Source organism: Saccopteryx leptura, chromosome 1 (assembly GCF_036850995.1).
Source record: "Saccopteryx leptura isolate mSacLep1 chromosome 1, mSacLep1_pri_phased_curated, whole genome shotgun sequence".
Taxonomy (NCBI): Eukaryota; Metazoa; Chordata; class Mammalia; order Chiroptera; family Emballonuridae; genus Saccopteryx; species Saccopteryx leptura.
The window spans coordinates 248,533,507-248,546,912 of NC_089503.1; the positions used below are offsets into that span (position 1 = coordinate 248,533,507).

Consider the following 13,406-nt stretch of genomic DNA (forward strand, 5'->3'; position numbering starts at 1 on the left):
TTCTGGGAGGTGGAAGTTGGTACATCCGCCTACTCCATCGCCATCTTGTCTCTCCCTTCAAGCAAGCGATTTAGATGAAAGAAAAGAGAAAAACCGAGCTGGGATGTGCGTTGGGGAGAGCAACAGGAAAGGTGCTAGAGAAAGGGTGAGGTAACTAAAGGAAATATAGAAAAGAAACTAGTTTCAAATATCCACCTACTGACCCAAAGAGGTTTTGCCCATTTGGAAAATACAGGGTAGGAATAGTATTAAAAATTAAAACTTTGCTTTAAAAAAAAAGTGGAAACCTCATATAGGCTAAAGCAACTCACTATTGGGAAAGCAATTTTGTGAAAATTGTATTTAACTGCTCAAAGCAAGGCAGTTAGTTACAGGTAGTAAAATGGATTACACAAGACAAACAGCAGGAAAAAATATATAAAAGCAGCAGACTCCACTACCAGTCCTTGGAATCTGTTTCCCCCTTAGGTATCCCGCCGCTCATGTTGACTTAATAGTGTAAATTACTTTGGGTCAAAAGAGAGCCAATATCTCTTTGCCAGCTGGGTAGTTTGTACCAAGAATCCCTCATTGTGTAAAAAGTATTTTCCGGCCCTGGCCGGTTGGCTCAGCGGTAGAGCGTCGGCCTGGCTTGCAGGGGACCCGGGTTTGATTCCCGGCCAGGGCACATAGGAGGGGAGCCCATTTGCTTCTCCACTCCCCCTCCCTCCTTCCTCTCTGTCTCTCTCTTCCCCTCCCGCAGCCGAGGCTCCATTGGAGCAAAAGATGGCCCGGGCGCTGGGGATGGCTCCTTGGCCTCTGCCCCAGGTGCTAGAGTGGCTCTGGTCGCGGCAGGGCAATGCCCCGGAGGGGCAGAGCATCGCCCCCTGGTGGGCAGAGCGTCGCCCATGGTGGGCGTGCCGGGTGGATCCCGGTCGGGCGCATGTGGGAGTCTGTCTGACTGTCTCTCCCCGTTTCCAGCTTCAGAAAAATACAAAAAAAAAAAAAAAAGTATTTTCCATGTTAAAATGTATATGTTACTTCAAAGGCCTTTTTCTAATTTTTATTTACTGTTTTATAGCCCTGTAATGTTGAAATCTTAGTTTAAACATTAGGAATTGTTAATAATGTTTTTTTTATGTAATGTTTAGTTTACTATCATTTTGAAACAATATTGTTCAAAGCTAAGTAATATAAGAAAAGGAGTCATATCCCAGAACTCCTGAAAATCTATTTTTATCATGCTCTTTGTTTAAAATTTCTTTTGAATGTGAATGTACTGATTTAATCAGCAGTGGAGAGACTCTGGAATCCTAAAGGAGACACCAAACCTGTTTTTCTTGCAAGCTTTTACCCTCTTTTATTTGACCCAGCTAATAACGCTGCTTTTGTCTTTTTCCAAAAGTTTATATAGACAGGAAAGGACCCTCAAGCCCCTCGGCGAGATCTTCTGAGCATTACTTTTAAGGTCTATAATGACCAAAGTAGGAACAGGAAAGGCAAATAGAGCCCAAAAGAGATCAGGAAAATACTAGCTTTTGGCATATGCACTTAAAGGCTCCAGCACCCCAAAGGGGCTTCATAGGATTCCATCAGGGCCCTGCTTCAAAAGTGGAAAGAAAGGTCATAGAGTTGAGTCCTGCCAGGCTTCTCAGTCCCACCAGGGGACATGCCTTTGCTGTGGGAAAAAGGGACATGAGAAGGTAAGCTGCTCCCTTGCTCTGTGGAGGGAGGGTTCAGTCTCTTCCAGCCCTAATCCAGCTACCTGGGACCTGACATTGCCCAGCCTGCTGGGACTTGGCACTGAAAGTTAAAGGTGCCCAAGGACGTTGACCCCCCCCCCCCATCTCATGTCACCGTGAACGAGCCTAGAGTATTTCTTCCAAGTAGCAGGTAAACTGATCTCATTTCTTGTAAACAAGAGGGCCACTTACTATGCCTTGCTTAATATTTGAGTTTTATTTATCCCTCGAAGACCTCTACTGTAGGTATTGACAGTTTGATTTCTGTTGCATTGTTTAATGTATAGTATCTCCTTTATTTCTCTTGTCTTAATGCCCCCCCCCCGTGCCTATTCTAGGCTGGGACCTGCTCCTAACTCAATTTAAAAGCAGTGATCATTAGGACTTAGACTCTAGATACAGAATGTAGAATGTGACCACAACTCCAGTGCCTTGTGGACTTTTCCTGAATATATGTGATTCCTGCTCTTTGGGACATTTCTCAGAGTAAAGTAAAATTAGGTTACATTTGCAAATAATATGAAGCAGTCATTATAAAGTACCGTACCCCAGATTCTGAAAGGCACTGTACCTCATTTCATCGAGTTCACATAGAGACACCCAGTCCAGATGAATTTTTGAAGAGTTTTATTAGAGGAGGAAATTTTAATATGCCGGCCACATATGGCTGACACGAGGCATCTGCAAACCCAAATCATGCAGTGCCAAAAATAGTTCAGGGGCTGTTTATATACCCTTGATCACACACGGGTGAGGGAGAGCATGCCATCATGGTACAAGCTGGCAACATTTGCTTAGGGGATACACAGAAAAATTAAGACCTTTAAAGTAACACAATCTAAGATGTTTACAAATCTTTCAGGGTTCATCTTCCCTCACTAGCCTAGAGGTATTTTACCCTCAAGATTCCAGGAAGGGGGAGGGACTACAATCAATGCAAGGTGGTATGTAAATTCTGCCTCCTATTGAAAGAGAAGAAGTTTCCAGGTTAACCTTTATTTTATTTTATTTATTTTTGTTTTGTTTTTTTAAAGACTATTCAATTTTCAGAGAGGAGAGAGAGGGAATGAAGGAAACAGAGAGAGAAGGGTGAGGAGCAGGAAGCATCAACTCCCATATGTGCCTTGACCAGGTAAGCCTGGGGTTTCGAACCGGTGACTTCAGTGTTCCAAATCTATGCTTTATCCCATTGTGCCACCACAGGTCAGGCGGTTAACCTTTGTTTTAGATTTAAAATGGAATGGCCCATTGTTCTTGTAAGCCAGAAACTTCTACATTCTTCTCCCTCCCCTCCCTAAATGAGGGATGAGACAGGAAAACCTGATAGGAAAGTCTGACCTTTCCTCCCAGAATATCAATATCAATTTTCAGCTTTTTGGTACCTTACAACACGGTAATGGTGTCAACATAGACTTAGTAAAATTACGTTAACATGTTAAAAACATTCGTGACTGTAAGAATTTTATTTTGAATCCTGTTATATTGGTTAGAACTTTGTTTTTGTTTAATAATTTAGTAGGCTTTAGTCATTTTCTTGTATTAGAATACTTGTTATAGTGTTTATTAACATTAGCTGTTTTAATTTTATTGTTTATTATATATTATTTTTCCAGTCTGCCTCAAAATAGGAACATAGTAATTCAAATGAGTAGATGCCACCCAAAACCAGTGGGATTTTGGGACCCTTATTACCAAAGGTTTATTCGAAACCAATTAGAAAAAGATTTTGCCAATAGAAAAAGAATAATTAAAGAAGCCAGACTTAGAATCTATTACAGAAGGCATAATATCTGAATGTTTAATTTATGTGCAAATAAATACTAAACAAAATAAGGAAATTATAAAAAAATCAGAAATAAAGGAATTTTCCCAAATAAACATTAGAAATAGACTTTAATAAATAATTAATAAACAAATAAAAGCTTTTCCTTCTAAAATAGGGCACAGTAACAGTTATTGGGAAATTACTATGTAGAATTCTTTCCAAATTTAGCTCACCCATTCTAGTGTTAGGTCTGCATTTGAGTCCAGTCTCAAAGCTGGTAGGAAAGGAACCCAATATTAATTAGAAGCTAATTTGAAGTTACATTGTACCCACAGGCACCAAAAGGTTCAGGGCAAATAAAATGCATAAATCAAATCATAAAGGAAACGTAACCACTCCTTCCTTATGTGCTTGCAGGGTTGGCAGGTTACTCAGCAATCTATTCAAAAGACTGCAGAAAGGCACTTCCAGCATTACCAAGAGATCCAGTACATCACCCAAGGGCTGACTCTCACGTGGATGTGTCCACACATTGTGCACACACCGTGATCCTGACAACTCCCACTGCTGCCAAGGTAGAAGGATAGCGTGCCCTACTCCAACCACAAACCAGAAGCTGGTTGGTCTATGTACAGTTAATGCATGAAGAAACTCACTAAAATTCCCTTTTAATCGGACAATGAAAACCAATTTAATTGTCACCAAAAGTTAAAAGTTTTAAAATTAGCCCTGGCCGGTTGGCTCAGCGGTAGAGCGTCGGCCTAGCGTGCGGAGGACCCGGGTTCGATTCCCGGCCAGGGCACACAGGAGAAGCGCCCATTTGCTTCTCCACCCCTCCGCCGTGCTTTCCTCTCTGTCTCTCTCTTCCCCTCCCGCAGCCAAGGCTCCATTGGAGCAAAGATGGCCCGGGCGCTGGGGATGGCTCTGTGGCCTCTGCCTCAGGCGCTAGAGTGGCTCTGGTCGCAATATGGCGACGCCCAGGATGGGCAGAGCATCGCCCCCTGGTGGGCAGAGCATCGCCCCCTGGTGGGCGTGCCGGGTGGATCCCGGTCGGGCGCATGCGGGAGTCTGTCTGACTGTCTCTCCCCGTTTCCAGCTTCAGAAAAATGAAAAAAAAAAAAAAAAAGTCTAAAAAAAAAAAAAAAAGTTTTAAAATGAAGAGTTCTGACTAAAGGTAAGTTGTTATAAAAGCCAGTTAGTTTTATGTAAATTGAAAAAAGGTTTGTGTAATTTATAGGAAATTAATCAGTAATATTTGTTTCTTTAGTGAACTGTATTGCTATTAATGCTGTCTGTTAAATATCTGTTACATGTTATAAGTTCAAAACAGCCTCATGCTCTTCAGTAAATTAAATCAGGAATTTGACTTAGGAAATAAAACCAGTGGGGATGTTGTAAGGTACCATAAAGCTGAAAAATTAATATTGATATTCTAGGAGAAAAGGTCAGGCTTTCCTGTCCCATCCTTCCTTTGGGGAGGCGAGGGAGAAAAATGTAGAAGTTTCTGGCTTGCAAGAACAATGGGTCATTTAGTTTTAAATCTAAAATAAAGGTTAGCCAAGAAACTTCTCTTTCAATAGGAGACAGAATTTACATACCATCTTACATTGATTGTAGTTCCTCCCCCTTCTTGGAATCTTGAGAGTAAAATACCTCTAGGCTAGTGAGGGAAGATGAACCCTAAAAGATTTGTAAACATCTTTGATTGTGTTACCTTGAAAGTCTTAATGTTTCTGTGTGTCCCCTAAACAAATGTTGTCAGCTTGTGCCATGATGTCATGCTCTCCCCTGCCCCTGTGTGATCAAGGGTATATAAACAGCCCCTAAAATATTTTAGGGTCTAACACACGATTTGGGTCTGCTGCCTCATCTCAGCCATATGCAGCCGACATAGTTAATAAATCTCCTTTAATAAAACTCTTCAAAATTCATCTGGACTTGGGTCTCTGCATAAACCCAATGGAGTGAGTTACAGTACTTTTCAGAATCTGGGGAACAGTACATTATAACAGAATTACCAAATCACCCAGCAATTTCATTCCTAGGTATCTATCCACAGGAACAGAAAAGAGGGACTGGAACAGGTATTTATTCATACACACATGTTCACAGCAGCATTATTCACAACAGCCAAAGGTTGCAAACATCACAAATGCTGATTGACAGATGATGGATAAACACAATGTGGTCCATTCACACAGTAGAATGTTATTCAGCCTTCAAAAGGAAGGAAATTCTGACATGTGCTACAATATGGGTGAACCCAAAAAATATTATGCTCAATGAAATAAACTAGCCTGACCAGGTGGTGGCGCAGTGGATAGAGTGTTGGACTGGGATGTGGAGGACCCAGGTTCGAGACCCCGAGGTTGCCAGCTTGAGCGCAGGCTCATCTGGTTTGAGCAAGGCTCACTGGTTTGAGCCCAAGGTCACTGGCTCAAGCAAGGGGTTAGTCTGCTGTAGCCTCCGGGTCAAGGCACATATGAGAAATCAATCAATAAACAACTAAGGAACAGCAACGAAGAGTTGATGTTTCTCATTTCTCTCCCTTCCTGTCTGTCCCTATCTGTACCTCTCTCTGACTCTCTCTGCCTCTGCCACAAAAAAACCCAAAAAAACCCAAACAAACAAAAAATGAAATAAACTAGAAGGGTAAATATGTATGATCCCATTGCTATGAAATATCTAGAATAGAATAATTCATAGATACAGGAAGTAGATTAGAGGTTACCAGGGCTTAGGAGGCTTGAAAGGGGAATGGGAGTTTTTGCTTACAGAGTTCAGAGATTGTTGTTTGGAGTGATAAAAATGTTTTGGAAATATATAGCAGCAATGGTTGCACAAAATGTGAATGGAACTAATGCATATTTAAAATGGGTAAATTGGCGCCTTGCCTGTGGTAGTGCAGTGGATAAAGCATAAAGCGTGGACTTGGAACACTGAGGTCACCAGTTCAAAACCCTGAGCTTGCCCGGTCAAGGCACATATGAGAGTTGATGCTTCCTGCTCCTCCCCCCTTTTCTCTCTCTCTCTCTTTTCCCTCTCTAAAATGAATAAAGCCTTTAAAAATAAATAAATAAATAATGGTTAAAATGGCAAGTTTTATTTATTTATTTATTTGTTTTTGACAGAGACAGAGAGAGAGAGTCAGAGGGACAAATAGGTTCAGACAGACAGGAAGAGAAAGAGATGAGAAGCATCAATTCTTCGATGTAGCTCTTTAGTCGTTCAGTAATTGCTTTCTCATATGTGCTTTGACAGGGGCCCGGGGGCGGTTACAGCAGAGTGAGTGACCCCTTGCTCAAGTCAGCAGCCTTTGGGCTCAAGCCCAGAGGGTCATTGCTCAAGCAACCATGGGGTCATTTCTATGATCCCACACTCAAGCCAGTGACCTTGTGCTCAATCTGGTGAGCCCATGCTCAAGCCTGCTACCTTGGGGTTTTGAACCTGGGTCCTCCGCATCCCAGTCTCATGCTCTATCCACTGTGCCACCACCTTGTCAGGCAAAAATGGCAAATTTTATATTATATATATTTGGCCACAATTTAAAAAATAATGTGATATGACAAAAACCTTTGGATTGTATGCTTTAAATGGGTGAACTGTATAGGAACTAAATTATTTTTCAATGAAGCTGTTTTAAAACCTGATGTTAGAAGCTGGCAGGCTCCTTCTATTGGGGAGAGCTGGTGTGAACCTCCAAGTGTAGAATGGAGGACATTGCGGGTGGCCTTGAGTGATAAAAAGGTAGCAGAATGTGGAATTACGTGTTCACACCAACAGTTCTGGAAAGAGATCCAAAAGACAGACCTTGAGGGAGACAGCCCAAGGCAAGCAGGGGAAGAAGGCTAAACTGTGACTTTCTTCTATTTTGTACAGTAGGGCTTCCGGGCTATGCACAGAAGGTTAAGACATAGAAATGTAATTAAAATGAACATAGTTTATCCTGTTCAGGTTGGGTCCTGCGTTTATGGCAGCCCCTCCAAGCAGACATGGAGGCCCTTGGCAGTGACCTTGAGGAGCATGAATTGGTTGGGGGTGGGGGGAGACCAGCCTGAGATCCCACCCAAGTTGAGCCCAAAATATCTAGAAAATGACTGAAGAATGCTGGGTGCTGGGGCACCACAAATATCAGACCACCCCCCCTGCCCTAAACAAACAGACAAACAAAAGACCCACTGCATTCCAAGTCCTTTCCCCCCCCCAGATAGAAGCGTAGAGAAAACAAACTTGGGAAGTGTAAGATCAGTGACCGGGGCCGTGCAAGTTCCCACTGGATTTGGGCAGAAGGTAAAGGAACAGGGGAGCCAGAAAGTGGAGGGCTGTTCTGTTTATTAAAGTCCAGTAAAGGCAGAGGAGCAAACAGGCAGGGAAGGCTACTTCCCTCTCACTCATGGCTCCCCCAGCCCCCAATTCCCTCATGTGAAGCCAGTATCCAAGGCCACCATCACAGCAGCCTGGCTCATGCAGGTTCGCATTGGATTCGGACAGTGGGTAAAAAAAAAACGGAGCCAAAAACTGATGGGCCATCATCTTTAATCCTAGCTTGCACCAGGCGGGCAAGTAAAAACACACACTGGGCTCCAAAATCCACTCATTCAGTGCTCACAAAGCTACTGACTTATCTGAGTTTCCTAGAATCAAAGGTTTCTAGCTCACCAGACTTATTCACCTCTGTTCCCCATCTCCTTCCTTCTCCCTGCACAAACTGCACAAACTGGCTTCTCACTCAGCACTCCACCATCTTGGCTGCTTCTCCTGGTCTCCTCCACGTGGTCTCTCTCTGCTCTCCTCTCTGCTCTCTCCTCTAATGCTAATCTCAGGAACCAAGAGCGCAAGCTCCCGTTCTGCCCCCATTTTATAGTGTAGAAATCAAAACCTGCCTGACCAGGTGGTGGCACAGTGAATAGAATGTCGGACTGGGATGTGGAGGACCCAGGTTCGAGACCCCAAGGTCTCCAGCTTGAGCGCGGGCTCATCTGGTTTGAGCAAAGCTCACCAGCTTGGATCCAAGGTCACTGGCTTGAGCAAGGGGTTACTCAGTCTGCTGAAGGCCCATGGTCAAGGCACATATGAGAAAGCAACCAATGAGCAACTAAGAAATCAAAACCTTTCATCTAATATACAAAATAGGGAAGGCTCTAATACAAAGTCACTTATCTGAGGCATGATAGGATTGCACCACCCCACATCAAAAAGGGTGGGAAAGGCTTAGTCCTAAAACCAAGCCCCAGGCTACAAGGATCCTGCCTGCCCACAGCTCGACCCCAACATACATCAATATCACCTGGGCAACAGGCTTCCATGTGGGCAGCACCATCTTTAACAAAGTGAACATAATATATTTTATCTGCCCAACAATCCACCCCTATGCTCACTTTACTACCCACAATCTACACCACCGTCATCCCTGTGCAAGGAAATTAGGCACATTATACAAATTACAACAGCACAAATCATACAGTTTCAATAATCACAAAGGTACACTTCACTAGTCTCTGAGCACTTTGCCCAAAGCACAAAATGTCCTCCATCTTCTTTCTAGCCATGGGAAAAGCTTCCTGGGGCAGGGGAAGAGCCTCTAGCAAAGCCACCCCCCACCCCCATCAGGGTATTACACATTGTCCAAAATCCATAAGTCCATCCAACAAAGGAGCCAGTGCTCACTCCAGTCGTAGTCCAGGAAATCAGTCCACGCACACGGGGCGTCAGCCACCCCCCTCATCCCTGCCTTCCTGGCAGGTCTTACACTGTCTCAAAGAGGAGCACATGGGCCCTGGCCAGTTGGCTCAGCGGTAGAGCGTCGGCCTGGCGTGCTGGGGACCCGGGTTTGATTTCCGGCCAGGGCACACAGGAGAAACGCCCATCTGCTTCTCCACCCCTCCCCCTCTCCTTCCTCTCTGTCTCTCTCTTCCCCTCCCGCAGCCGAGGCTCTATTGGAGTAAGGATGGCCCGGGCGCTGGGGATGGCTCCTTGGCCTCTGCCCCAGGCGCTGGAGTGGCTCTGGTCGCAACAGAGAGATGCCCTGGAGGGGCAGAGCATCGCCCCTTGGTGGGCAGAGCATCGCCCCTGGTGGGTGTGCCGGGTGGATCCCGGTCGGGTGCATGCAGGAGTCTGTCTGACTGTCTCTTCCCGTTTCCACCTTCAGAAAAAAAATACAAAAAAAAAAAAAAAAAAAAAGAAGCATATGGCAATGGCAGTCAGTATTTCCATCTCTGCTCCAGAGAGCATGATAGCGTCCAACCCTATGTCCCAAAATCGCAGACCTACCAGAAACATAGTAAGTATTCCTTGCTGCTGGGCTCTCACCTTCTGGAGACTACGGATTGCCACTCCAGTCCGATGCTCCTCATCCTCCAAAGAGGAACTGGAAATATCAGCTCCTGCTGCCGGCCTTGTAGTCCCGGGCCCGGCCTCAGCCCCGACCTCAGCCTCGGCCCCGGCCTCCCGCCGCTGCTGGCTCTCCACAACGTCCAGGGCAATCTGCAACTCACGAACTTGTGATTCCTTCTCCAGCATCTGCTCCATTTCCAAACGAATCTCGCGAACCTGGTAGGCTTTCTCCAGTGCTTGCTTTAGCTCCAGGGTCGCATCTCTTTCTCCCACATTTGCTCCAGCTCCTTCCACTGCTCGGTTTGCAGGTCTCGGGCAGCTTCTTCCACAGAGCTCTCGTTTTCCTCTCGCATGGCTGTAAGAGTCAGCCAGCCTACGGCCCCTAAAAGGACAGCCATGGGGAACCATAACTGCAGCCAGTCCTCTATTCCACCACACAAAGGTGGTGGTGGCTCCATATCCATCTGTATCGAATCCTGCCACAGACTACGCCAAATGTATGGCCAGTTGCCACGGCCACCACTAAGCAGCTTGGCCCATGCAGGTTCGCATTGGATTCAGACAGTCGGTAAAGAAACAACAGAGGAGCCAAAAACTGATGGGCCATTATCTTTAATCCTAGCTCGCACCAGGCGGGCAAGTAAAAACACACACTGGGCTCCAAAACCCACTCATTCAGTGCTCACAAAGCTACTGACTTATCTGAGTTTCCTAGAATCAAAGGTTTCTAGTTCACCAGACTTATTCACCTCTGTTCCCCATCTCCTTCCTTCTCCCTGCACAACCTCTGCCCAAAATGGCTTTTTCTTCAGCACTCTGCCATCTTGGCTGCTTCTCCTGCCCTCCTCCATGTGGCCTTTCTCTTCTTTCCTTTCTCTGCTCTCTTCTCTAATGCTAATCTCAGGAACCGAGAGAACAAGCTCCCGGTCTGCCCCACTTTATAGTGCAGAAATCAAAACCTTTAATCCAATATACAAATAAGGAAGTCTCTGATACAAAGTCACTTATCAGAGACATGATGGGATTGCACCACCCCACATCAAAAAGGGTGGGAAAGACTTAGTCCTAAAACCAAACCCTAGGCTACAAGGGTCCTGCCTGCCCACAGCCCGCCCCCAACACACATTAATATCACCTGGGCGACAGCTTCCATGTGGGCAGCGCCATCTTTAACAAAGTGAGCATAATATATTTTATCTGTCCAACACCTCGGAACTCACAACTGGGGAATTCACAGGCCTCTACCAGCCTCAGCATTCTCCAGCCAAACAAGCTGGGTGGCAATATACCTTCTCCAGCAAACAATAGCAAATAATTGCCTGTCCCCAAGGCAGCAGGCAGTCTGCAATTTGCAATCTGCAGCCCTGAGGGCAAGCAGCCACAGGCTTCCATAGACATGCACACATGGCCCTGTCCCATTACAAGCAAGCAAACCTAAAAACACTTGTTATAAACGTATTTGCACAACAGGAAGGATGAGGGTTCTAGGCTGCTATGGGGGACAGGAAGAAGTAGAGTTCCTAATCTGGAACTTTCCAGACAAATGCTCAGTTCCTCCTGATTTGGCCACTTCCCACACCTCCCTTCACCTCTGCTCCACCCAGTACCCACAAGATCCCTGGGACTGCAGCCAGGAGGCTTTTCCCAGGGGACACCGATGCATTTGCCCCAAGAGCATTACCTGGGGGCAGTGTGCAGTTGTACCGAGCAGCTGACCAGCAAGTTTAGGATTGAGCACGCTGGTCTCCCAGGGTGTAGATAAGGTGTCACCAGGAAGGCAAAGGAAATATACCTTTAGTAAGGTGACCAACTTTTTTACAATGAAAAGGACACAAATAAATTGAAGAAAACAATATCATAAATAAAAGAAACATTTTATTCATTGCAACAATAATACACTATAATATGATAAATACATAATAAAAACATTTGTAATATTTTATATTGTAATTATGCTTACATGCCTATTAATTTTTAATAATTGTAAGAAAAATACTCATTTAGTAAAACTAAATATCAAACAAAACCACTAATTTGGAGTAATATTCGGGTGTATTTATCATTTTCTAATTTAAAAAGTCTATTTTATGCAATTATTTAATCAAAATACATTATTAATAGATATGGTTTGAGATTAGATTTCCATTTTAAAACTCGAATTTTGGGAAAATACTTGTAAATAAAATTATACGTATTTGGAAATTATTAAATAGATAATGAATTAATAAAACGTGAATTGTGCTGCCTGACCAGGCGGTGGCGCAGTGGATAGAGAGTCGGACTGGGATGCAGAGGACCCAGGTTTGAGACCCCGAGGTCGCCAGCTTGAGCGCGGGCTCATCTGGTTTGAGCAAAAAGCCCACCAGCTTAAAACCCAAGGTCGCTGGCTCCAGCAAGGAGTTACTCGGTCTGCTGAAGGCCCGCGGTCAAGGCACATATGAGAAAGCAATCAATGAATAACTAAGGTGTTGCAGCGCGCAATGAAAAACTAATGATTGATGCTTCTCATCTCTCTCTGTTCCTATCTGTCTGTCCCTGTCTATCCCTCTCTCTGACTCACTCTCAGTCTCTGTAAAAACAAAACAAAACAAAAACGTGAATTGTGCTTACCTATGATTGAATATTCACTGAGAAAGAAATAATCTTGAGTCTACAATGTCGTACGTGTCGTGTCATGTTTCAGTAAGAAGTACACAGAGCCATTTGTGTGCTCGGTATATCGCGAGCTCTCTCAAGGTGTCCTGAGCAGAGCGCATGCATTTCTTGTTTCATAATCGTGTCTCTCCGCACTGTACTGATCCCTGACAAATCATAATGTCAAATACAAATACGTCACATCACACGCAATGGATCAACTCTGCATCGATGCAATATGGACATTTACAGATGAGTCTTCCAATATCAAAAAGAGGCCTGACTAGGCGGCAGTGCAGTGGATAGAGTGTAGGACTGGGATGCGGAGGACCCAGGTTCGAGACCCCGAGGTTGCCAGCTTGAGCGCGGGCTCATCTGGTTTCAGCAAAAAGCTCACCAGCTTGGACCCAAGGTCGCTGGCTTGAGCAAGGGGTTACTCAGTCTGCTGAAGGCCCGCGGTCAAGGCACATATGAGAAAGCAATCAATGAACGACTAAGGTGCCACAACGAAAAACTGATGATTGATGCTTCTCATCTCTCTCTCCGTTCCTGTCTGTCTGTCCCTATCTATCCTTCTCTCTGACTCTCTCTCTGTCCCTGTAAAAAAAAAAAAAAAAAAAAATATATATATATATATGTATATATATATATATATATATGATTTTTATGTTTGCTCGCTTACCCTTTGCATTGGGGGCTAGGAAGCACCAGGTATATATATATATGTATGTAATCTGTGAAATTGCAAACTACCTTCCTGCTTGGGAAGGGTCATTGTTTTGCTAATGTGTGCTGGAGGAGAGGTTTACCAGCCAGAAAGTTTTGAAAGGAAAGAGCTGGAGGGGAAGAGAGATTCTGCCCCCTCCACAGAGAGGTGTGGTAGGATTTCTTTTCCCTCCCTGACCCCTTGACTTCTCTTGTGGTTTGCCTGTCTTGGTGAGACACCAATAAAC

At 44.6% G+C, this 13,406-nt stretch overlaps 1 pseudogene; it reads right to left on the reverse strand.

Annotated features, from left to right (window-relative positions):
- The window catches only part of LOC136388262 (3-galactosyl-N-acetylglucosaminide 4-alpha-L-fucosyltransferase FUT3-like), a 28,870-nt pseudogene extending 17,884 nt beyond the window's left edge, over positions 1 to 10,986 (reverse strand).
- Between the last annotated feature and the right edge of the window lie 2,420 nt (positions 10,987 to 13,406).